Source organism: Sciurus vulgaris (assembly GCF_902686455.1).
Source record: "Sciurus vulgaris genome assembly, chromosome: 14".
Classification (NCBI taxonomy): domain Eukaryota; kingdom Metazoa; phylum Chordata; class Mammalia; order Rodentia; family Sciuridae; genus Sciurus; species Sciurus vulgaris.
Genome location: NC_136475.1, coordinates 78,680,495 through 78,707,691, shown reverse-complemented (window position 1 = coordinate 78,707,691; position 27,197 = coordinate 78,680,495). Strand labels below are relative to the sequence as shown.

The 27,197-nt window shown below is 36.9% G+C and overlaps 1 protein-coding gene and 1 pseudogene across 2 annotated transcripts in view; one reads left to right on the top strand and one right to left on the bottom strand.

Moving 5' to 3' along the window:
- Nucleotides 1-27,197, top strand: part of RAB10 (RAB10, member RAS oncogene family) — an 87,037-nt gene that overhangs the window by 17,786 nt on the left and 42,054 nt on the right. The gene's annotated exons all lie outside the window — the stretch shown is intronic.
- LOC306644278 (small ribosomal subunit protein eS19-like) lies at nucleotides 5,205-10,299 on the bottom strand (annotated as a pseudogene). The gene has a single exon. The product of its transcript is annotated as a small ribosomal subunit protein eS19-like (transcript).

Genomic DNA, 27,197 nt, shown 5'->3' with positions numbered 1-27,197 from the left:
CTCCATTCTTGTCCCCCTCCCACCCCCCATTAAGTGTCATCATCCGCTTATCAGTGAGATCATTCCTCTTTTGGATTTTTGAGATTGGCTTATCTCACTTAACATGATATTCTCCAATTTCATCCATTTGCCTGCAAATGTCATAATTTTATTATTCTTTATAGCTGAGTAATATTCCATTGTATATATATATACACCACAGTTTCTTTATCCATTCATCAATTGAAGGGCATCTAGGTTGGTTCCATAGTCTGGCTATTGTGAATTGAGCTGCTATGAACATTGATGTGGCTGTATCTCTGTAGTGTGCTGATTTTAAGTCCTTTGGGTATAGGCCGAGGAGTGGGATAGCTGGGTCAAATGGTAAGTCCATTCCAAGTTTTCTAAGGAATCTCCACACTGCTTTCCAGAGTGGCTGCACTAATTTGCAGTCCCACCAGCAAATGTATGAGTGTACCTTTTTCCCCACATCCTCGCCAACACCTATTGTTGCTTGTGTTCTTGATAATCGCCATTCTAATTGGGGTGAGATGGAATCTTAGTGTAGTTTTGATTTGCATTTCACTTATTACTAAAGATGTTGAACATTTTTTCATATATCTTATCCCATTTATTGATTCTTGCTTTTATTTCTTGCACTATGGGGGTCTTGTTAATTAAGAAAGTCTGGTCCTAAGCCAGCGTGATGGAGATTCGGGCCTACTTTTTCTTCTATTTTGTGAAGGGTCTCAGGTCTAATTCCTAGATCCTTGATCCATTTTGAGTTGAGTTTTGTACAGGGCGAGAGATAGGGGTTTAATTTCATTTTACTGCATATGGATTTCCAGTTTTCCCAGCACCATTTGTTGAACAGGCTATCCTCCATTGTAAGTTTTTGGCACCTTTGTCTAGCATGAGGTTACTGTACTTATGTAGGTATGTCTCTGTGTCTTCTATTCTGTACCATTGATCTACCTGTCTATTTTTGGTGCCAGTACCATGCCGTTTTTGTTACTGTTGCTCTATAGTAGAGTTTAAGGTCTGGTATAGTGATACCTCCTGCATCATTCTTCCTGCCCAGTATTGCTTTGGCTATTCTGGGTCTTTTGTTCTTCCATATGAATTTCATGATTGCTTTTTCTGTTTCTATGAGGAATGTCATTGGGATTTTAGTTGGAATTGCATTAAATCTGTATAGCGTCTTTGAAAGTGTGGCCATTTTGATAATATTAATTCCGCCTATCCAAGAACATGGGCGATCTTTCCATCTTCTAAGTCTTCCTCAGTTTCTTTCTTCAATGTTTTGTAGTTTTCATTGTAGAGATCTTTCAATTCTTTGGTTAGATTGATTCTGAAGTATTTTATTTTGATCCCCAGTACCATGCAGGTGGCAGGGTGGGGGAAGATAAGAAAAAAGAAGTTTTATATAGGGCCAAAAATTTACAGATTTTTTTAAAAAATATCATATTAAACTTAATTTTTATTCCCCCCATATTGGGGATTTAACCCAGGGCCTTGGGCATGCTAAGCAAGTGCTTTGAAACTGAGCTATTTTCCTAGCTCTTTTATTTTGAGACAAGGTCTTGCTAATGCTAAGTTGCACGTACTGGCCTCAATCTTCATGCCTAACCCTGGTGAGTAGATGGAATTATAGGCCTGTGCCACCACAGCTGACTTAAATTTTCTTCTTTAGACCCCAACACTTTGCTGAGCTGATTTAGACTTTTCTAGGTTATATTTTTTAGCAGACACCATCTTAAGTATTGGTGATAAGATGATACATGTAAGTATAGAATGCTCTTACCCTTTGCCCTAGGGTAAGATCTTCCTATTTAATTATGCTTTCCAACTTAGTGATTTAGTTGAACAGTTGACTCTTTTAACATTTAATTCAGACTCAGGTAACACACCCACCCCTCAGCCCCATAAAGTTTTTCCTGCCCAATGGGGTATTCTTCATACATTTTGCTTTTTATACTATTAAGTTTAGTAAATTTTAGTGATTTTAAAATTGCTGAGTTGAGTGGGAACTTTTTAGGAAACTATAGTTTAGATATATTGTATTCGATTATTGTTTGCTGTTGGGTGAATTTATAGGTTGAGGGGAATGAGTGGGTGAAAAGAAATTGTCAAATTTTTTCCTAAAGGTTTTAGAAGTCTTAAACATTAAAAAAAAAAAAAAAAGACAAATAACAGTGTACATTTGTGGTGTTTTGATTGATGTATACATTGTACAAAGATTCAGTAGTGCTAAATTAACATCTATCATCTTACCATATTACCTTTTTTTTTCTTTTGTGGTGAGAACATTAAAGATCTTAGCAATTTGGAAATATATAATACATAATTATTAATTGCGATCATCATTCAATGCATTATAACACTAAAACTTACACCTCTAAACTTTGTTTCCTATAATCAACATCTTTCCTTTTTCTGATTTCCTTTCTTCCTAATCCTCCAGCCTTTAGTAACCAATTTTCTTATTTTCTTAAAATACTTTCTTAGTTGTAGATATACATAATACCTTTATTTTATATTTTTGTTTTTTTGTGGTGCTGAGGATCAAACCCAGTGTGTCACATGTGCGAGGCAAATACTCCACTACTGAGCCACAATCCCAACCAACTTTTTTTTTTTTTTTTTTTTTTTTTTTGCGGTACTGGGGACTCGAACTCAAGGCCTTGTGCTTGGGAGGCAAGCACTCTACCAGCTGAGCTATCTCCCCAGCCCCCCAACCAACTTCTTATTTTCTATTTCTGAGTGTAACTATGTAGTACATTTTACATGAGATTATACAGATTTATCTTTCTCTGCCTAACTTATTTCACTTAGCATAATATTCACTAGCCGTCCATATTGTCATGAATGACAGAATTTCTTTCTTTTTAAAGGCTGTATGATATTCTATTATGAACATATACCACACTGTCTACTGATGGACACTTAGGTTGCTTCCATATCTTGGCTATTGTAAATAGTACTGAAATGAACAAGGGAATCCAGATCCTTTTCAGCATACAGATTTCAGTTCCTTTGGATATGTACCCTGAAGTGGTATTGCTGGATTTAAACATTAATTTTAAAGAAAGCATTACATCTAGCTTGCTTAATTTCTTGAGAGAATAATTGAAAATTCTTATTCTTTTTTGGAGGGAGAGGAACTGACAGTTAAATCCAGGGGCACTTTACCCCTGAGCTTCATCCCTAGCCCTTTTTATTTCTTATTTTGAGGCAGAGTCTCATTAAGTTGCCATATTGCTGAGGCTAACTTTGAACTCGTGATCCTCCTGCCTCAGCCTCCGGATCTGCTGGAATTACAGGCGTGCGCCACCATGCCTGGCTACACCCATCTGTTTTTATCAGAGCCCTGCAGGTGATTTGATACAAAACTAAGGATTGAGAACTAAGTCATACCATTAAATATATCAAATAAATAGTTATTACTAAGGAAAATTTGATGCTGAACATGTAAGTTTCTTCTTAAAATATTCTTTTAAATAATGTTGTAATAAACATCACTAATATTTTAAGTTTAGGAGTTTGAAAAAAAAAAAAAAACCCTAAAAATTGCTCCTGTGTCATTGTTTTTCTTGATCTTTGTAATATTTTTCTTTTTGCTATGCAGTGCGGGGTATCGAACCCAGGGTAGGGGTTCTACTGCTGAACCACATCCCCAGCTCAGCCATACTATGTGTGTGTGTGCATATATATATATATATATATATATTTTTTTTTTTTTTTTTTTTTTTTTTTGTTTTTTCCCTTTTGCACTGGGACTTTAACCCAGGGCCTTATGCACTACCTCCTGAGCTATACACCTAGCTCTCCTCACCCCTTCAACTTATTGTCTGGACATAACTACTGGAATTTTGTTCTCCTGGAAATATAACTTGCTCAGTTCCTTTGCTGTTCTGATAGTTTTGCCTCTGTCAAGTCATTAAAATGCTGTTTGTAGCTTGGCATGGTGGCACATTCCTGTCTTCATGGTGACTCTGAGGCTGAGGTAGGAGGATTGCTAGTTCATAGCCACTCTTAATTTAGCCAAGACCTTCAGCAACTTAGTGAGACCTTGTCTCAAAATAAAAAGAGCTGGAGATGTAAGCTCAGTGATAGAGTGATAGAGTGGGTTTAATTCCCAGTAAAACACACACACACACACACACATGATCCTGTTTGTTTTTAACTGCATAAGTAGTGAAGGGGATCGAAATTCAAAATGTTTAAAATTATTCATTCCCTTGCTGGAGGCAGAAAGTTACTATTTATGTTCTTCCAAGGGTATCCTGCATGTATGAAAATTAAACAGGTCTAGTTCTCTTCTTCCCTTTCATTATACTAATTTTTTTCGTTATACTAATTGTAGTGTATATTCACACTGTTCTATTCCTTGTTTGTTTTCATATGTTATTTTGGAGATCATTTCTTATCAGTGTTAAATAGTTTCTTCATTTAAAAAACTGCTATATAGTGTTCCATTGGATGTATCATAATGTATTCAAAACTAGTCCTCTGTGTATCAGCATAATTTGGATCTGGAGCTGAATTTTTGTAGCATCAGGTGTTTAGAAATTGTGTTCTGTCAACTGAAAAGACCTTGTCTGATCTTTAATTTTACAGATGTGGGTAGTGAGTTGTAGAATTAGATCTGTGCCACTTATTTCTGGTACTACCACTTCCTGGTGAATTGGTGCCATTAACTTAGGGAATGAGTGAGTGGGAGCAGATTTTAAAAGATTGAAGCTTTTAGGGTCGAAACATCTGCCTGTAGGGTATTTAAGTTAGCATGTACAATAGATGTTAGTATATCATATCTGAGAGGTGAAGAGTAGAATCAAGCCCTGTGAAACAGAAATAACTTGAAGTCTTAGTGGCTTCAGTGAGTACGGAGTGAGATCTCCAAAGACCAGCATTTATGGTGTAGGCAAGTTAGGAATTCAGCAAGGAAATTAAGAAGCAATAGAGTGGTGAGGGAATGGTGTAGAGAAAAGAATTGGATTAAATTGTTTCATTAAATGGAATAATGTAACAAGTAGCACAGGACCTGGGCCATGGAATACTCAGATGTTTGGTAAGACTAAAAACTTGCAGTTATCTTTGATGCTTCTTTCATTCATATCCCACAAGAGCATATTCTTTTAGTTTTACCTTCAGAATTTCCCTACTTCTCACTCTCCCTGCTGTCAACCTGGATTGCTGACACCATCATGTTGGCTGGATTGTTGTTTATTTTATTTTATTTTATTTTTTTTGGTACCGGGTGTTGACGTCATGGGTCTCACTGAGTTGCTTAGTGCCTCACTTTTGCTGGAGGCTGGCTTTGAACTTGAGATCCTCCTGCCTCAGCCTCCCAAGCTGCCGGGATAACAGGTGTGCACCACCAAGCCCAGCAGATTGTTGTACTTTTTAAAGTGGTCTCTCTGCTTCCTTTCTTTTTTTGCCAGGCCATTTAAAATTTGAAAATAAGCTGCAGATGTCATATGAAACTTCATCCCTAAACACTCAGGCATTCATCTCTTCAAATAAGAACTTTCAGCTGGATGTGGTGGTGCACACCTGTAACCCCAGGGGCTCTGGAGGCTGAGGCAGGAAAATTGCAAGTTCAAAGCGAGCCTCAGCAGTTTAGTGAGACCCTGTTTCGTAATAAAAAAGGGCTGAGTATGTAGCTTGGTATTCCCTGAGTTCAATTCCTGGTACAAAAAGAAAAAGAATTTTTTTTTTGGTGTTCTGGGGATTGAAATCAGGACCTTGTGCTCCACCAGTAAACTACATCTTTTTTTTTTTTTTTTTAATTGTCGTAGATGGACACAAGATCTTTATATCATTTATTTAATTTTTTATGTGGTGCTGAGGATTGAACCCAGGGCCTCACATGTGCTAGGCAAGCACTCTGCCACTGAGCCACAACCCCAGCCCTAAGCTACATCTTCAGAACCGTGAATACTCTTTTTACATAGCCATAATATCATTTTTACACTCAAGAAATTTAAAATTAGTTGGTAACATATGCTTCATAGTCTTTATTCAGACTTTCTCAACTCTTGTGTTTTTGAGGGTAGTTGTAGTGGTGGGTGCTTTTAGGATCATGCATTGAATTTGTCTTTAATTTGTAATAAGTCAAATGATGATTAACTTTTTAATACTTATATATATATATTTTAGTTCTCAATGGACCTATTTGTTTATTTATGTATTTATATGTTGTGCTGAGAATCGAACTCAGTGCCTCACATGGGAGGCTCTACAACTGAGCTACAATGCAGCCCCATGTTGACATTTTAACTGAGTCTAAAATTGTTTTAAATTGGAGGTATTGAGGTTGAACCTAGGGCCCCTCTGCAACTGAGCTACATCCTTAGCCCTGGACATTTTTTTTCCAGTTATGCCAGTTGAAATCTGAATTGTGGTGAAAAATAGGCTTTTTCAATCGGTGGCATGGAGGGATTTTAGTTTGCTCAGTTAGTACTTATTGGACAAATATGTAAAGGACATAATAATTTATATAGAGATGGAAAGAAAAATATGAAAATTTTTCTTTTGAAAGATTCATAGTTCAGTCATCCAGTCTCAAACAACTGACTGTTCAGTAAAATATATGAAGATGGGAACCATAAGGGAAGGACTTGTAAATTCTGATGGGAAGTGTAGGCCTCATTAGAGGTGATCTTATTTAAACTGATCTTTAAAGCATAATGAATAAGGGTCAGGGGATTGGAGGACATCTTCAGGTAGAGGAAAATGTGTAAGAATGGAGTTGTTGGTACGTGTGCGTGGAGACTGCAGGTATTACAAGCGTCTGGAAAGGGCAGTGTTGCAGGAAATAAGATGGGGAGATTGTAGAAAGGCGTTAAAGCCTTGTTTAAAGAGTTTGGGGTTTCTAAAATGTCAACCGGAGTTTTGAGGTAGAAGGAACAGTGACTTCAGATTTAATATATGACCTTTTCATCCCTTTTAAAAAGTGTAGTTCTCTATGTTTTCATGTGTGTAAAAAAGAGTATTAAAGAGATACATATCAAACTATTAACACGGAATTTAATTGATGCAGAGAGACAAATTAGCAAAACACTGGGTAGAAGTGGGGAGTGAAGGAGGGGGATATGTATATGGAGAGAGATGAATGAGCTAGAAGGGCAAGATTAAAAATATTAAAGAGCTAAACTTCATTTAGTATGATTATATGTTGAGAACAAGATTGGTTAAAGCAAGAAATAAGTTAGGTTTCCAACTTGGACAACTAGTAAATGATAATCTTTAACTGAAATAGTTAATGGTGTGTGAGAGAGGCAGACTGAAGTGGGGATTTTTTCCCCCTTATGTGAAAATTCATTGACGTGAGGTCTCTGTTCATCTGTATAAACCTGATTGGAAGGGTTAAAGAGATGAGCTATTCAGTCAGTAGTCACATGTATTGATACCTTTTTGGTCACTGTTCTAGGTCCTGTGGAAGATAATGAACAAAACTTAGTTAAGTCTAATGGCTGGAATGACCATGTAGTTTCATCCAAACTAAAATACTCTTGAGAGTGAAAGGGGTACTAAAAATAATTGCATAACTTATTGAAATATTTGTTTTTATCAATTCAGTAACTATTTTCAGGAATAGTTATATATTAGAAATGTTTGGGGCCAAGAATGTAGCACAGTGGTACTATATGTGTGAAACCCTGGGTTCATTTCCCAGCACTGCAACACACACATGCCTGTATTCACTAAGAAAAACTTTTTTTTTTTTTTTAAACGAATGAGGCGATTTATTAACCCAGCATCCTTTTGTTCTAATGCTTTTTGTTGGCAGCTGCCACCTGTCCAGATGTCCCTGAGGTGTCAGCTTGCTGCCCCCATCTTGGTCCTTTTCCACCATTTTCAGCCCCTCCAGGGCTTGGAGGACATGGTGGGCCACACTCTTGGAGCCTCTGCTGAAGTGGCTGGGCATGACACCATTTCTCTGATGTCCCCCTTAGATCTTGGTCATGGAGCCAACCCCAGCACCACCCCGGAGGTACAGATGTCGTGCTGTGGAAGCAGCTGTGTGTAGAACCAGTTCTCATCATAGGGTGCAAGCTCGTTATGCTTGGCTAGCTTGACTGTGTCTACCCATTTGGGGACTTTCAGCTTGCTGGACTTTTAAAGGAAGGCTGCCAGAGCTCTGACGAACTCTTGCTGGTTTACGTCTCTACAGTAACTCCAGGCATCGTGCGGCCTCTGCACTGCCAGCCAGGGGAAAGCAAAACTTTTTTAACATGGAAGTTTTTTGTTTTTTTTAAACATTACCTGGGCAGAATTATTACTATATTTTCTTTACCTTATTTGGGACCGAATCCAGGGCCTTGCATGTGTTGGGCAAGCACTCTACCACTGAGTTAAATCCCTATCCCTTATTTTAGCTTTTATTTTCAATAACTGCAATTTGCCAGACTTCAAAAGTTAAGCTTTTTAAAAATTTTGATTCACTGAATGACTTGAATAAATATTTCTAATTTTAAAAAATGGAGCCAGAATTCAGAAAACACATTTATGACAACATTCAGTACCTTTGTAGGACACTTAAGTTGGTTTATGAAGTAGTTCTTTAAAGGTACTTTTTTTTTTTTTTTTCCCTCTCCTGGTATTGGGGATTGAACTCAGGGACGCTCAACCACTAAGCCACATCCCCAGCTTTATTTTGTATTTTATTTAGAGACAGGGTCTCACTGAGTTGCTAATAAGCATCTCACTTCTGTTGAGGCTGGCTTTGATCTCACAATCCTCCTGCCTCAGTCTCCTGAGCTGCTGGGATTACAGGCATGTGCCACCTCGCCTGGTTTACAGGTGCATTTTTAAAATAATGGTTGACATGTAATACAAATCACATGTTGCCATTCACACATAAATAGATATAATATTCATATTATTTATGGTATGTGTATGAATCGTCAGGTTGATCAGAAATTTTAGTTACTGTGTATGTTTCTACAATTTGACATCTAAAAGCACCTTTCAGTTGGTAACCTTTTTGCTTGTAATTATCAATAATGTGTATTCCATAATTACTCCAAATATAATTCTTTTTACCATGAAACTCTACTTCTTCAGAATTTGTATTCTTACTGCTAAAACTAAAGTTTTTATCTTTATATATTTGTCAGAAATTGGATAGGAGAGGAGAGAGGAAGAACATTCTGGAAGAAGAAAATAGTCACGAAAAGGTTCTTAGTCAGTAAAGAAATCTGTTGAGACCACAGAATTGAAAGATGGTATGTGTTGCATAGGTGACTGGAATGAGGTAGGCAGCAGCAATAGATGTTGAACTAGGTGTGGGCCAGGTCATGCAGAACCCGGTAATTCATGCTAAGAATTTGAATTCCATTGAAAGTTTGAGGAAGGATGTGACTTGTTTAGACTCAGTTTTAAAAAGATGGCTAGCCTAGACAGTGTGCAGAATGAATTGAAGTTGGAATTTTCTAGTTGCAGACTTATCAAAGATGTGTTTAAAATTTTAATTGTATATTGAATGAAAACCTCTAGGGATTATGTGATGACAGTGACTGTGATAATGGAACTTTTTGTTTGTTTGTTTTAAATAATCTTTTAGTGCTTAATACTTTAGACAGAATATTGAGCCAGGAGACAGTTCTAATAGTAGTTACTTTGCTTTTGAGCTTGAGCCAGTCATTTAACCTCTGAGCCTCTTTCTTTATCTGTAAATTGGGCAAGTTCAAGAAACATGTGTTTAACCTTAATTGTGTTAATCGCTTAACTCTACTTAACATATGGGCTAAGTCTTGCTGAGTCATTTTCTCAGGCTATGTGGGTGAGGCTTAATTAAAAACTAAGCAAACTTGACACCTCATGCCTGTTCTGTAGAAGTCAGAGCAAAGAATTATTTGTTGTGTTTAATAAGTTTTTTGCAGTGTATCATTTCAAGCAGATTCCTTATTGAGGAGAGAGAACATAGTATATTATAAATTGGGAACTTCTAATGCACTTTCTTGGATTTTACTGCCAGTTTGAATTTAAGACTTTGTGGTCAGGCATGGTGGTGCACACGTATGGTCCCAGCCACTGGGGAGGCTGATGCAGGAGGATGGCTTGAATCTGGGAGTTTCGGGCCAGCTTGAACACAGCAATACCTGGTGTGTGTCTCTGTCTGCCTCTGTCTTGCTTTCTTTTTTGATGATGTTAGGAGTTGAACCCAGAGCCTGGCCTATGGTAGACATGTGCTGTACCGCTGAGATATATCTTCAACTTAAGACCTGGTCTGTTAAAATACAACAGCAACAACAAAACTGTGATTCTCCCTAAGCCTCTCTGTAGTCACATATATATTTGTATTTAAAAATTTCAGTTGATCCTTTCCTTCCTTCCTTCCTTCCTTCCTTCCTTCCTTCCTTCCTCCCTTCCTTCCTCCCTTCCTCCCTCCCTTCCTCCCTTCCTCCCTCCCTTCCTCCCTCCCTCCCTCCCTCCCGCACTGGAGAATGATCTCAGGGGCCCTCAACTACTGAGCCACATCCCCAGCCCTTTTTTAATATTTTATTTAGAGACAGGGTCTCACTGAATTGCTTAGCTCCTTGCTTTTGCTGAGGCCGGCTTTGAACTTGTGATCCTCCTACCTCAGCCTCCTGAGCTATGATCCTACTTTCTTAGTGCCTAATACAGCCTCTTTGTCCTCTAAACAGTATTGAGATGCTTTGGAATTTTTATGCCTAAAAAGTTGGTTGGTTTTAATTTCCACAGTAGAGCCATGGTTGAGGCTAGTGTTCTTGTTGACAGTACAGGTTCCTATTTTATCTAACTATTGCATCTTTGTCTCTGTAGTTTAAAAAAAAAAATCCTAACTGCCCCATGAATGATGCTGTATAGTCATGTTAATGGTGTTCTTCAGGGTTTATAGATTTTGTTTTTTTTTTTATAATTTATACTTTTTGAGGACTCTGTAGAGGATAACAGCAAGACATTTAAAAACCAAACTGCTTGTTTTTGATAAAGTCTTGGTTTGAGGGTAGCAGCACTTTTGTGTTTATCAGTTTTAGATTTATCTTTACATTGTCTTTTTTTTATTTTTGGTATTGGGGATTGAACTCAGTGGCACTCGACCACTGAGACACATCCCCAGAGAGAGTCTCACTGAGTTGCTTAGCGCCTCTCTTTTGTTGAGGCTGGCTCTGAACTTGTGATTCTCCTGCTTCAGCCTTCCAAGCTGCTAAGATTAGAGGTGTGCACTGCTGTACCTGGCTACATTGTCTGTTTTATTGAACTATAATGGATGTACACCTCCGTGTATACTTCCAGTACTCCTTGAACTGGAAGGTATGCATTGGTGGCTTTATTATAGGGTTTGGCCTTTTAGGCCTCAACAAGTTTCCCATTCTTTCAGTTTTACTTCCTGGATTTTTCAGAGTAGAGGACTTGCTTTTGTAAGTTCAGATATTAGAACTTGTTAAAGGATGATAGGATTAAGAGTGAATATGAAATGGTGGGTAAAGAAAAAGTTGTGTGTTTTGAGTAAAATAATATGAAATCTGGTTTTATATGTTTTTCATCTGTTTTAAAACAGATATATGTAAAATGTTATAATCACATAGGAAAGTGTTGTTTTGAACCCCAAGGATTATTTCTTCTGCTTAGAATTGATTTTCATCTCAGAATACTCACTAACACTTAGGAAAAATTTAGAGTACTTCCCCTTTCCTTCTCAATGGATTTTGTTCAGTGTGGTAAAGAGGGCAAGGAAGATTACCATTTTCAGGTAAGGAAGTAGAGTTTAGTGATCTACCTTTCCTTGGTAACATGATGAATATATTAGTTAGGTCTTAAATATAGTGATGTAAATCTTTGGAATTAGAAGCAGTGGGTTTACTTTGTGCTTTCCTCTGTTTAAAAAATGTTTTTAAGATTATTTTAAGGATGGGGATGGGGTTGTAGCTCAGTGGTAGAGCGCTTTGCCTACCACATGTGAGGCATTGGGTTCGGTCCTCAGCACCACATAAAAATAAGTAAATAAAATAAAGGTATAAAAAAACCCAGAACATTAAAAACAAAAAAGATTATCATTGTAAGGATCAAATTAAACTCATAATGAAAGCATCCAGTATATTGTATGGCATATAAATTCTTAAATGTTAGTGTATCTTGGTGGTTCTTTGTAGGTGGATCCTCACAGGTTCCCACCTGAGGGTCTTTTTGATCAGGAGGTTTAAATGTTTCATAATCTAACATAATGATTTGCTTTTTTCCACCCTGCACAGGGTGTCCAAGCAGTGGTGTGTAGCTTGCTGACATTAACTTGAATCCAGACAGTGGCACTAAGCTGGGCTAGTAGTAATACTCGCCACCATAAAATCCCAGGAGAAAACTAATTTTATTCAAGAATGTCCTTGATTATAGGGGTTTATTTTTCAGTGATAGAGTACTTGCCTAGCATGCTCAAGGCCCTGAGTTTGGTCCCTATCACTGCAAATTAGAGAAAATGTTGTTCCTGAAGCACAATTAATTTTTATTGAATTCTGACCCTTGAGCACATTATGTGTCTTTTGTTCCATGACAAACAGGAAGTAAATGTGAGATATATCTGTCTTGTTATGAGACAGTAATGATTGTCTCAAGGAAAGGCACTTGTGAAATTATTTGAATTGGCCTCATTTTTCATGGAACAGCATTTATCCTTGAAAGAACAACTGGCAAACTATGATTATTTATACTTAAGTACTTGGCACATACTTTCTCAAATGAATGAAGTGATAGTGTTTGTTGCCAGTGATAAAATTCATGCTTTTAAAATTAGAATTTTGGCAAACTTACGTCTGCCTCCGTGAACGTGACAGCTTTTCAGTACTTAAGATTTTCCTAATGAGGTTTATAGTGATAAACAACTCTTTTCATATTGTATAATGGAATGTGTCAACATTTGGAAGAACCATTACAGTGGACCAGTAATTCCAGATGACCAATACACGATGTTATAAAATTGTGCGTGGGCCTGTGTGTGGGCCAGACATGGTAGCACATGCCTGTAATCCCAGAGACTTGGGAGACTGAGACAGGAGGATCAAAAGTTTGAGGCAAGCTTGAGCAATTTAGCCAGACCCTCAGTAACTTAGACCCTGTCTTAAAATAAAAAATAAAAGGACGTAGCTCAATGGTAAAGTGCCCCTGGGTTCAATCACAGTACCACCAAAAATAAAATAAAAATTAAAAATAAAAGTACATGAATATAAATAAATTCATTCGTGGTACAAGGTAACTGATGAGAATTAATATAATAAAATGTGGAAAGTTCATTGATAGGGTTTCAGATTTCACACTGCATTTAATGTTTCAGAAGTAATCACTTAGTTTTTTTAGTATCAAAGAATATTAGAATTTTTCAAACTGGCTCTTAAAATACTCCTCGCTTTTCCAGCAACATACCTGTATGCAAGTAGATTTTCTTCATTACACTGTAGTCTTCGTATGTTTCAGCCAAAAGAGCATATTACAGCAAACTGAGAGGAAAAGCACATATAATCCAAGTATCATCTATTAAGCTAAACAGTAAACTTGCAAAACTATGAAATCATGCTCCTCTCCTGAGTTTATTTCTGTTTTGGCAAATAGTTTTTTTTTCATAACATTTTTATGTTAACATGTATATTTGTTTATTTACTGCCTCTTACTTGAAGTACTGGAGATCAAACCCAGAGCCTCACACATATTAGGTAAATGCTATACCACTGAGCCCCCCCACCCCCCCTTTTGGGGGGTGCTGGGGATTGAACCCAGGGCCTTGTGCTTACAAGGCAAGCACTCTACCGACTGAGCTATCTCCCCGCCCCTTCCCCCCTTTTTAATAACTTTATTTTTAAATATTTTTGTGGGGCTAAGGATCAAACCCAATGCCTCACATGTGCTGGGCAAGTGCTTTACCTTTGAGCTGCAACCCCAGCCCTACATCTTTTGTTTCTAAATAATAGACTTGATGACATGTTTTAGTCATGAGATAAACCTGAGAGAAGAAGATTGTATTGTTAGTATCCCATCAGAAATATAGAAACTATTCTAGGTTTGATTTAGTAATAAGTTGTTTATTTTTTTGGTACCAGGGATGAACCCAGAGGTACTTAGCCACTGAGTCACATCCTCAGCCCTTTTTATTTTTTAGTTTATTTTTTAGTTGCTGTTTCTGAGGGCCACACTAAGTTGCCAAGGCTGGCCTCAGACTTGTGATCCTCCTGCCTCAGCCTCCCAAGTTGCCAGGATTATAGGTGTGTGCCACCATGCCCAGTGGTTTGTTTATTTTAAAAGGAGAAATGTATTTAATAAAGGAATTGTTTCAAAAGTGATGGAAGCACTGGAGGAATAATTGGGAGAATAATATTATCCAGAGATGAAGAAATTGCTACCTTCTCTGGGCCTGAGCCTCTACTTGTTACCAAACTGCTAGAGGTATCTCTTCCTGGTAAGCAGGAAGCAGGAACTCTTCAGCCAGACGAAGGTGGTACATGCTTATAGTCCCAGCCACTTAGGAGGTTGAGAAGAGGATCACTTATGCTTGTGAGTTTAAGACTGCCGGAGCAACATAGTGAGACTCCATTGTGAAGAAGAAGAAGAAAAAGAACTTCTCAATGGTGCTACGGGTGAAATATTGTGCTACTGCCATTGCGCTGGACTCCCCCTACTGCTGTCCCTGAGTCATTCCTTGATTCTGTTGTTGCTGCCAGTGTCCAGTTCCTGGCCTAGTTGCTTTAATTACACCATAGGGAATGATTAGAAGTAGAATATTTTGAAGAAAGCTAAAAATGGTAGATTATGATCAGAACCTTAAGGTTTTATTGGGTGAAAAGAATTAGGGAGGGTTTTCCAGGTAGTGGATTGATACAAATAAAGGGGGACTGACTGACTCACTCCCTTTCCTTTCCTTTCCTTTCCTTTCCTTTCCTTTCCTTTCCTTTCCTTTCCTTTCCTTTCCTTTCCTTTCCCTTCCCTTTCCCTTTCCCTTTCCCTTTCCCTTTCCCTTTCCCTTTCCCTTTCCCTTTCCCTTTCCCGGCAGAGGGGTGGTGGTGGCTAACAGGGATTGACCCCAGGGGCACTTAATTACTGAATCACCTCCCCAATCCTTTTTATTTTTTTATTTTGAGATGGTCTTGCTAGGTTACTCAGGGACTCACTAAGTTGCTGCAGCTGGCTTTGAACTTGTGATCCTCCTGCCTCAGTCTCCTAAATTGCTGGGATTATAGGTGTGCACCAACGCTCTCAGTTTTCAATGGGGAGTTTGATAGAATACTATACTCTGAGAGTAATGAAAAGTCAGGTTAAATATGCAGACCAGTAGAGTGCTGTGAATAACTGGCAAAGGAATTTGGACTTTGTTTAGAAGTTTAAGCAAGATTATACATTTTACACTATTAGGACCATCAGAATGGTGAGAGAATGCAGGATGAAACAGAAGTATCAGGAAGACTGCTTTGGAGGCCATTGGTAATCTAAGCATGAGACAATGGCATGGTGGTGGAGAAAAGACTTGTTACAAGGTGTGTTTTGAATGAAACAGAATTTGAGGACTGGCTAGATTATGAATGGTGAAATGAAGGCAAATCAGATGATTTAAAACTTTACACTTGCTCATCTTTGATCAAATCATGTACAGGGTATAGAAAGCAAATTATTGTGGAATTAAGGGCAAGGTGTAAACTTTTTAAGTGTTGTATAAGATGGAAAACTTAATGACAGGTTTAAGATCATTTTATTCATGGTTATATATTCTTTTAGGAGGAGGTGGCAAATAAGATAGGGTACACTGGTACCTATTAACTCAGTTTATAATTCAGCAGGAAAGACCAATACAAAATGAAAAGGTAATATGTAAAATGATGGTACCAAAAAAATCACTGAGAGGGAATCCACTGAAATAGTAAATAAGTTTTTTTAGAAAATTAATGGAAAAGAAAAATATTTGGAAACTTGTTGAAAATAAATTAATAGTTATAAAAATATTTGTTTTATTATACTTAACAAAATTTAAGATAAAATCCTAATTCTTGTTACTGTTTAGCACTAAGAAAGAACCCATTGTTGGGAAAGTGGGTGTTTTAGTCAGCTTTGGTGTCCATGTGACCAAAATATTGTCATTATAATTCTGTTTGTTTAGGAATCAAGCTAATTTTAAATTTTTATAAATAGGTTTTCTTTTTAATTATATAAGACCCCTCTCATATGGAAAAACAATTCCTTATTCTAAGTTTGCAAATAAGATAACTAAGATAACTGGAGGGAAGTTGATATAAATGAATGAGTTGGAAAAGGGTCTGGACTTGTCAGATTTGTCTTTCATCATCATCCTGTAGCACAAAGAGTAGAAAGAGACTGCAGGTTTGTGGTAAATGTTGTGGGATAAAGAGATTAAGGGTCTAGTGATTGAACCATTAGTTTTAAAAGCCAATCTCAGGGGATTTTATATATGATATATATATATATATATATTTTTTTTTTTTCCTATTCTTTAGTGACAATTTTTTTTTTTTTTTTTTTTTTTTTGGTGGTTATGGGGATTGGGTATTGAAACCAGGGTCCTTCTACCACTGAGGTACATCCCCAGTCCTTTAAACAAACTTTTTATTTTGAAAAAAATCTCAGTAAGTTGCCTAGTCTGACCTTGAACTTGTGATCCTCTTGCTTCAGCCTCTTAGGTTGCTGGGATTACATGTGTGTACCACTGCACTTGGCTCTGTAGCAACCTTTTGATAGTGTAAATGGTAGACAGAACCTTGGATTAGAGAAAGAATACTGTTTGTTAATACTGCTATTTCTGGTGCTGGGGTTATGGCTCAGTGGTAGAGTGCTTGACTCGCATGTGTGAGGCATTGGATTCGATTCTCAGCACCATGTTAAAAAAAATAAATAAAGGTATTTTGTTCACCTACAACTAAAATTTTTTTTAAAAAATTGTAATTTTTCTTTATTTTTTTTCCTCAATAGGCTAATGATTTCATCTCTGGGTCTTTGTTTCCTGTCTATAGTAAGTTTTTTTTTTTTTTTTTTTTTTTTTTTTTTTTGCGGTGGTGGGGATTGAACCCAGCACTCTACGGACTGAGCTATTGCCCCAGCCCAAAAATAGTAAGGTTTAAGGCTTACTAGTGCTCCTAAGTTATTTTCTGTATGTAGTAAGTCATATGGGTTGTCTGTGTAATTGGTGTATTATCACAATTTAATAGATAATTTATAAGTTCTGTGTATGGAGAAATAACTGTGCGCCAGCAGTAAGATCTTTGTGGTGGGGAGCAGAGAGTATCTTTCCTTTAACATGCTTAGAAGAAAAGTGACTTCAGAAATGATTGGTAACTTGGGAGTTTTAGAAGGACTAGTAAAGTGAAAGGATGTGGTAGCACTCGTAATAATAGATTGGATCCTCATGACTCTCCATCCTCTTTTCTTTCTTTCCTTCCCTTCCCTCCTACCTACCTACCTACCTACCTACCTTTCAATTTTTGTGCTATTGTGAATTGAACATAGTGCCTTACACATGCTCTGCTAGTCAAGTGCTAAGTTGCTCAGGCTAGCCTCAGATTTTGTGATCCTTCTGTCTCAGTTTCCTTATAGCTGGGATTATAGGAGTGTGCCACCACACCCAGTTCTGGCCCCTTTCTTTAATTCTTTCTTTCTCATTTTACCTTCTATAAAAATAATTTAGATTTGTCCTATAAAGAAAGGAGAACATTTCTCTAGATTGTTTTATGAGCATTCTATAAGCTTACAGACTTGTTTTAATATTGAAAGAAGGGAAAGGCAGCATTTGTAATTATGAACATGGGCTTTGGAATCATACTGATAGAGTTAAAATGCAAGTCTTGTCACTTGTTAGCTGTGTGTTCTGAGGTAAGTTGCTTAACCTAAGAACAGTCTCATCCATAAAACCCGAAGAGCTTCTATTTGCCTTAGCTTTGTGCCTTAGTGGCCTCCATAGAACTGTTAAGAGTACTATGAGGATTAAATGAGTTAATGTTTATAAAATCTTGGGAACATATCTGGCATACAGTAAGCACTGTATAAATGTTAGTTAATAACAAAGCCAGGGACCTCTGGAAGAGATAAGAAATTGGGAAAAAGTACCCTCATACATTGCTGATGGGACTGCAAATTGGTGTAACCACTCTGGAAAGCAGTATGGAGATTCCTCAGAAAACTTGGAATGGAACCACCATCTCATCCCGTTATCCTACTCCTAAGCATATCCCCAAAGAAGTCAGAATCAGCACATTACAGTGACGTAGCCACATCAATGTTTATAGCAGCTCAATTCAGAATAGCTAAGCTATGGAATCAACCTAAGTGCCCTTTGACAGATAATTGATAAAGAAAATGTGGTATATATACACAATGGAATATTACTCAGCCACAAAGAAGAATGAAATTATGGCATTTGCCAGTAAATGGATGGATCTGGAGACTATCATGCTGTGTGAAATAAGCCAATCCTAACAAACCAAAGATTGAATGTTCTCTCTGAGATGTGGATGCTAATACACACAATAAGGGCCTGGTGGAGAATAGAAGTTCATTGGATTAGACAAAGGGCAATGAAGGGAAGGGAGGGAGGATGGGAATAGGAAAGACAGTATAATGAATCTGACATAACTTTCCTGTGTTCATACATGAATATGTGACCAGTGTAACTCCACATCATGTACAACCACAAGAATGGAGAGTTAGACTCCGTGTGTGTATAATCTGTCAAAATACATTATACTGTCATGTATATCTAAAAAGAAAAGACACAAAATTTTTAAAAAGAAGAAGTTAGGAAAAAGCCAGAGATTCTTCTTCCACGTATATCGGTAGCACAGACTAAGTTTAATTTGGAGCTCTTCCAGAGGCAGGGGTGGCTCTAAATTTTGCAGCATCTAGATGTCGTTGTATGAGAACACATGTATACTGGAAAGCTGAGGGTTAAAGATACTAAGATAATATCAGTTGAAGGTGAGATATTGGTAAGGAATTAGAGAAGATTGTTCAGTTTTTACTAGTGCCTTTTCTGTCTCCTTTTCCCCACAGTAGATATTTCTTTAGTAAACCATTATCATCCATTCTTTAGTGCCAAAAGTAAAGCAAGTAAAGTTCTCAACTCTTTTAAGTCATTTATTGTCTGATGCCCCTTGAAGGTCTCTCTCTTCTACCCTCCCACTCTTTTGGAATGAAATGTTTTTGTGCTCTAGTTAGTGGTATCCTGAATGAATAAGCATAGGCTTCACTTATTTTAAAGCAGATGTTTTGTCTCTTTACAAACAAGCTTAAGAACAGATTGCTTGAAAGGTTTAAAAATTTTTGTAAAGGGGATGCTTGCATCGGCAGCACATGTGTTAAAATTGGAATGATACAGAGATTAGCAGGCCCCTGTGCAAGGACGACACATAAATTTATGAAGAGTTCCACATATTTTTAAAGAATTTTTTGTAAGGAGGGGGAAAAAAACAAAATTTGAGCTGAAAGCTAGAGAGGAGGAGGGAGAGGTACAAGTTTGGGGAAGTCAAGTAAATTAGCAGGAATTTTAAATGGCTGAAAATTTTATAAATAAAATAATGCAAAGCATTAGTTTGATATAAAAGTCTGGTAACAATAACAAATTGTCATGCTGTTACAAGTTGTAAGCATTATATACTTAATACATGTGAAACCGTTAATCAACAAGTCATGGATTCTGAAGATTTAGTGGCGTATAGAGATAGAATCTGAACTCAAAATTATTATTATTATTGTTATTATTGTTATTATTATTATTATTATTATTATTTTGCAGTGCTGGAATCTAACCAAGGGCCTTGTGAATGCTAGGCAAGTGCTCTGCCGCTGAGCTACACCACAGCCTCACTTTTTAATGATATAGAAAAATGTGAAAAGTTCTGAATGTCCTTAAAATGTCGAGGGGGTGGAAGCAGAGTGTTAAAATAAGCAAGTTCTGAGTAAATTCAGGTCAGAGATGGAGACTTTAGAATCACGTTACTACCTGGTATGAAGTTTGGGCTAGATCTAAGAGGTATACCAGGAGAAGATAAGGGCAAGCCAAAATGTAGATAGACATTTTGAATCACTAATGGCAAAGGACAGGTCTAGGAGAAGACTGAAATTGAATAGCTAAGTGGGTAGTACCTATAATCAAGAGAATTTTAGCTTAACTGCTTTATATGGCTTAATTGCAAAGCTCAGATAGTAGCTTAATTGTGGACTTGAATATACTAAACACTGTCCTAGGTTTTCTACATGATTTAGTTTTCATAACTTAAAGGTAAAGTTATTATAATACTCACTGAAGATGAGGGAAACAGAGGCCCAGAGAAGTTAACATTTCACCTAATGCCACATAGCCAGGATGTGGCACAGCCAAAGCTTATATTTGCCTGCATCTTCTTAATTGCTGGGCTTTGTGTTACTTTTCTTAATTCTAAAGTGAATTTAATGTCAACATTATACTTTTAGTATTTGTTTATTGATGTGTAGTTTATATAACAGATCATCAAAATTTAATTGGAGTAGAGCTAGGGTTGTAGCTCAGGAGTAGAGCGCTTGCCTAGCAAGTGTGAGGCACTGGGTTCTATCCTCTGCACCACGTATAAATAAAGGTGTTTGTCCATCTACAATTAAAAATATTTTTTAAAAATTTAATTGGAGTAACTTTGTCAAGGAGTCAAGATGATAATTATTTAAGGCCAGGTTACTTTATTGGGTGGGGGATACTAGGGATTGAATTTAGGGGTACTCAACCACTGAGCCACATTCCCCATCCCTTTTTGGTATTTGATTTAGAGGCAGGGTCTCACTGAGTTGCTTACCTCCTTGTTTTGCTAAGGCTGGTGATCCTCCTCTCTCAGCCTCCTGAGCAGCTGGATTATGGGCGTGTGTCCCAGCAAGGCAGGGTTGCTCTTGATGCTGTGCTTCCATGTTCTGAAGTGCACTTGGTTCTTGAAGCTGTCCCCAAAGTTTTTTTGTGTGTGTGTGTGTGTGTGGGGGGGGGTTCCTGGTTATGGAATCCATGGCTTTGTTGTATACATGTTCCAACCCTCCAGCATACCCCAGCCGTCCAAGGTTTTGCATAGTGAAAACAACAGCAAAGCTCAGCACAATTGAGGTTTTGCCACAGAATCTGCTTCATCAGTTCTTTTACACTAAATTGTTTCTCCTTTTAAGCTGGATGCTATGCACACACAAAAGCCAGATACTCAGGAGTCTGGAGCAGGAGAATTGCAAGTTTTGAAGTCACTTCAAACCTCAGCAACTTAATAAGAAAATAAAAAATGAAGGGCTGGGATATAGCTCAGTGTAAAATTATCTTATGGTTCTGAGGAAATGGAGAAAATTCATTAGGAAATCAAGGAATTAACTGTGCATGCCAAATTTAAAACTATCACTGGAAACATAAGACACTGGAGAAATAGTAAGACTTTTGTGAAATAAAGCTGCATTTGTTTCTATTATGCTAATTTTGAATTCAGAGTAATTCAGACATGGTGTGATGTGTTTTATTTTTTCACAGCTTTTGGGTTTTCAAAATTCTTGTGAAATAGTTGTTAAATTGGTTATGTTTTCCATTTGTATCAAATTGGGTAGATGGCAAATGCCAAATATTTAAAGTAATACTCATTTATTACAAATACAGGTATAAATTTAAATTTTCAAATGAGAAAATTTCTTATTCTGGCATGGGGAGAAAGGCATCACATCTTTTGTATATAAAGTGTGTTAATTTTCTGTTTTTGTAATGTTGCTTCTCTTGCTTTTCTGTTATTTTCTATTAACTGATATTGTGAAATTAACCAGATTTCCCAAATCATTTCCCAGCTGTCTTCTATAATTGTATTACTTCTGAAAATCTTAGCAACTTTATGAATTAGAGAAATCTCTTTAAAATTACATTCATATATGTGTTCATTCCCCTGTCAGCATCACACAGTCTTGGTTACTATAGCTTTATAATTGAGCAGTCTTGATTACTCTCAAAACTGTTTAACTCTTCTAACTTCTTTGCTTTTTTATATCTATAACAATTCTTATAGGAATTTTAGTAGTTATAATAAACCTGTATAATTTTGGGGAACTTTAGCATCTTTTTTTATTGAATCTTCTAATCCATTAACATGGTAGGCCTAACAGCTTGATATATTTCATCAGCGTTGTATAATATAAACATGTAAGTCCTGTATGTGTTTTGATAGATTCACACCTAATTACCGTACTTCATTTTTAGAGTTTATGGTATTGCCTTTTTAATTTCAGCATCCATGTGTTCGTTGCTAGCATATAAAAAATACAATTGGACTGGATTGTGGCTCAGTGGTAGAGCGCTTGCCTAGCATGTGTGAGCCACTGGGTTCGATTCTCAGCACCACATATAAATTAAATAAAGGTCTATCAACATCTAAAAATATTTTTAAAAATGCAATTGATTTTAAAAATTAGTGCATAAAAAGTAATTTCCTCATCCCCATCTGGGAATCAAATGCTAGGCAAGTGCTGTACCCCTGAACTACATCCCCAGTTCAAAACTTTTCTTGATTCTAACTTACATCTCTGCATTTAGCATTTCTCAGGTATTAAGGTGGGGGTTGGGAAAAGGCTACAATGTTGGGAGTTGAACCCAGGACCTCTGATGTACATCCCTAGTTCTTTTATTTCTGAGGTAGGGTCTTACTCTTAATTTCCCAGGCTGAACTCAAACTTGTGATCCCTTTGCCTCAGCCTCCAGGATAGCGGGGATTATTGGTACCTGGCTAAATCTTTATATTAATGTGTAATCTCGGGGCTGGGGCTCTAGCTCAGTGGCAGAGTGCTTGCCTTGCATGTGTGAGACACTGGGTTTGATCTTCAGCACCACATAAAAATAAACAAATGAAATAATGTGTAATCTCAGCTTCTTGTGTTTACTGGGATGAAAATTTTCATTAGAATGATTTTTCTATTTGTAATATAATTTTAATGCAATACCATATGTAACATTTAGAAAAATACTTAAAAATAGTTTGATTTTTAAAAGTTTATAGAAGTATTATAAGAACAATATACAAAAGTATATTGTTTCTGTACACTAACAATGAACTGTTTAATTATAAAAAAATTTATTTATAGTAGTATCAAAAGAATTCATACTTAAGAATATATTTAATAGAAATATGACTTGCATCATAAAAATTATAAGATATTGTTGAAAGTAATTTAAAACATCTAAATAAATACCCAGTGTTCATGGATTGAAGACAATATTGTTCAGATGGCAGTACTACCCAAATTGAAGTACAGTTTGATTCCTAACAAAATCTTAGCTCATTTGCAGAAATTAACAGTTGGCTCCTAAAATTCATGTAGAAATGCAGAGAACCAGAACAGCCAAAAAAAAAAAGAAAGAATGAAAGAAAGAAAAATAAACACAGTTGGAATACTCAAATTTCTTGATTTCAAAACGTGGAACAAAGTTACAGTAATCAAGGCAGTGTGATACTAGCATAAAGATAGATACCTAGATCACTGAAATAGATCTGAGAATTGAGAATCCAAAAATAAACCCTTACATTTGTGTTCACTTTTTGGTCATTAAATATCAAGCACCCTAAAATGCTGTCCTTTCCCATTTACCCTCTCAACTTCATTTAAATTGACCGGTATTAGTTGATTAGTACATAGAGCACTAGGGCAATTTCTGTGGTGATATGTATTCACAAGCAAGTGTGGCTTTTCAGAACTGGTTTATGCTCTAAGGACTAGTAACCTAGGAAAGGGTGCAAGTTTTTAACAGCAGTTTGAGAAATAGAAGGAATAAAAAAAACATTTAGTGTGTGTATATATATACACATCTTTAATTTTTTGGCATTAAGGAGGGGTGCTCTACTACAAAACTATATCCATAAGCCTATTTTCTATTTTTGGGCCAGGGTACCAACCCAAGTTGCCCAGGCTGACCTCAGACTTGCAATCCTCCTGCCTCAGTCTCCCAAACCCCAGGGATTACAGGCATGCACTCTTGTACCCAGGGCTGTACAATTTTTTTCTTCCTCTTCCCCTTCTCTTCCCTTTCCTCCTCCTCCCAGGGTTATGCTTTTTTCTTTTTGTTCCTTCTCTATTCTCCAGGGTTATTCTATTTTCTTCATCATAATCATCATAGTAATAGGATGTCTTCTTTGAAAAAAAAGGAAAAAAAAAAAAAAAAAAACCTTGGCTCAAATACTTTCATTTCAGCTTTAACAGGTGTCAGTAAATGAAAAAATTTATCCTAAAACCTTGAAAGAATGATAATAGAATGCACTAGTACTATACTATAGCCTCTAGAACATTAGTGGACAGGGGAGCTATAGCAGAGGCTATGAACTCCCTGAAATTCTTTTCCAAATTTTATTTGTATACACTGGGGTAGAAGAACGTGGGCAAAGGATCCATAGTCTTTATTAAATTCTCAGATGAAAACACATTCCAAAAACGAGTAAGGACTGCTTAACTTTAAAAGATAACATAGCTTTTAAAATTTTATTATTATTTTTTGCAGTGCAGGGGAATAGAACCAAGGCACACTCATGCTAGGCACACGCTCTACAACTGAGCCACACCTCCAGACTGACAAACAAAGCTTTGGAGGACTTCCATTTCTGACTGTTACAAAGTAACTAAAACTAGACTAGCCCTCTGGCCACAAAGAGATAGGAAACTGAAGGAAACACATGAGATAATTGTCTTTTGATATTTGGTAATAGTCTGGAAAGAGAAGGAAAAGAGGCCCTGTATCTCCCTGGTTTATTTTCTGAAACCCAGTGCAGGATCCAAGCAGAGAAGGGCAGTCTTACTGGACCAAGGGATAGAAATCAGCATAGAAGCAGGATAGGGAGACTGGAATTTCAGGATCGACTACCATAAAAGGTGAAATTACACAGACTCAGAAATCTGCAGAAGGGTCTTTGTCTTTGACTGATACTAAGCTAGGTGAGGCTTTATGGGGCAGGCAGATAACTGTCAAGCTGGTATAAGTATTGGAATTCATAATGGGTTGGGAGACCATCTAATTCTGACCATGTTGAGTAGAGAGACTTCCTTAAATACTGAATCATTTGGAAGAGACCCTGGAAAGGATGATCTTTAGCAGTGGGTCTGCAGTAATTAGAGAAAAGACTATTAACCTTACCTTCAAAAGTATGTTTGTATTGATGGGAGGTGAAAAACAAATCTCAAAAATGAAGGCAGCTATGTGTAATATGTCAAAGTACACTCTGCTATCAAGTATACCTAAAAACAACAAATGAAATAACTATTTTCTGTAAAAAAAAAAAAAAAAATGAAGGTAGAAGCCAGGTTCATGCACACCTGTAATCCCAGCTATGCAGGAGGCTGAGGCAGAAGAATGGAAATTTTGAGGCCAGCCTGGGCAATTTAGAGAGACCTTGTCTCAAAATAAAGAATAAAAGTGGCTGGGGGTATAGCTCAGTGGTAGAGTGCCTCTGGATCCAGTACCCATTACCACCAAAATAAGAAAGAAAAGAAAAAAATTAAGTAGGGCAGGGGAATGTAGCACAGAAGTAGAACACTAGCCTACTTTGTGGGAGGCCCTGGGTTTGATTCCCCAATACTACAGAAAAGAAGACAAAGATTAAGCCAGATCTCAGTTTCTCTACCTGGACAAAAGCCAACATTTAAAATGTCCATATAGGGGCTGGGCATATAGCTCAGTTGGTAGCATGCTTGCCTCGTAAGCACAAGGCCCTGTGTTCAATCCCAGCACCGCAAAAAAAAAAAAAAAAAAAAGTCCATATATGCATCAACAAAGTATATAAAATATTAAGTGTCCAGTCCAGAATTATTTGACCTGTAAAGAGAGGGGGGAAATGTAACCTTTAACTAGGAGAAGGGCTAACTGATAGACTCAGAAATCACAGATGATGGGTTTAAGACAGGAATGCATTGAAGTATTTAAAGGAAAATGTAATCACAAGGAGACAAATGTAAGGATTTAAAAAAACAAAACAGTAGAACTTTTGAAAATGAAAAATAGAGAATCTGAAATGAAATTTTTAACCTGCATTCTTTTTAAGAAAATATTTTTAAGATGTTGATAGACCTTTATTTTATTCATTTATTTATATGTGGTGCTGAGAATCGAACCCAGTGCCTTGCACATGCTAGGCAAGTGCTCTACCTCTGAGCCACAACCCCAGCCCTAGCCAGCAATCTTTTTTTTTTTTTTTTTTTGTGCCGGGAATTGAACCCATGGCCTTGTGCTTGCAAGGCAAGCACTTTACCGACTGAGCTATCTTCCCAGCCCCTAGCCAGCAATCTTAATAGCAGATCATTACATTAAACATTACAGAACAAAAGATTAACTATAGGGATTTGGGTTGTAGCTCAGTGATAGGGCATTTGCTTAACACATGTGAGGCACAGAGTTAGATCCTCAGCACCGCATTAAATAAATAAATAAATAAATAAATAAATAAAGGTATGGTATTGCGGCTGGGGTATAGCTCAGTTGGTAGAGTGCTTGGTAGAGTCCAATCCCCAGCACCGCAAAAAAGAAAAAAAAAAAAAGTTTAGTGATAGAGGGTAATAGAAACTATCCAGACTGAAAAACGGGGAAGGAAAAATGATGAAAACAATTGAACCTCAGTGGTACATGAGACAATATCATATGATCTAACATATTTAGTTGGAGTCCAAGAAAAGAAAGAGGTATTTACAGAAGAGAGATAATGGCTGATAAATTTACAACTATGAAGAAAACTCTAAGCCCATAGACCCAATGAACCTAGGTGGGATAGAAAAGAAAACCACACTGAAATACATCCTAATCATATTACTGAAAGCCAGAGACAAAAAGGAATGGTGTTATATTCAGAGGAACAATTATAAGAACAACTGTTGACAGTCAGAAATAATGTAAGCCAGCAAAATATTGTAAATTTGTGTTCATTTGTAATACGATAACCACGTGGAAGGTACATATAGTGTATATAATCACATGGAGGGAGAAGAAAATAACTTTGTTAATCAAGAGTTCTCTAGAGGAATAGAACCAATAGAATGTACATATAATTATAAAAGGGATTTAGTAGATTGACTTAGATGATCAGAGAGCTGGGGAAACCAGTAGCCACTCAGTCAAGAAAGCTTGATGCCTCAGAACAAGAGTGACTTATGTTACAGTCCCATTCTAAGACTGAAGATCTGGAAAGTCCCTGGAGTAAGTCCGTTTTCTGGCATCTGAACTTAGCACCAAAAACATAACTCATCTTCTTCAACCTTGATGG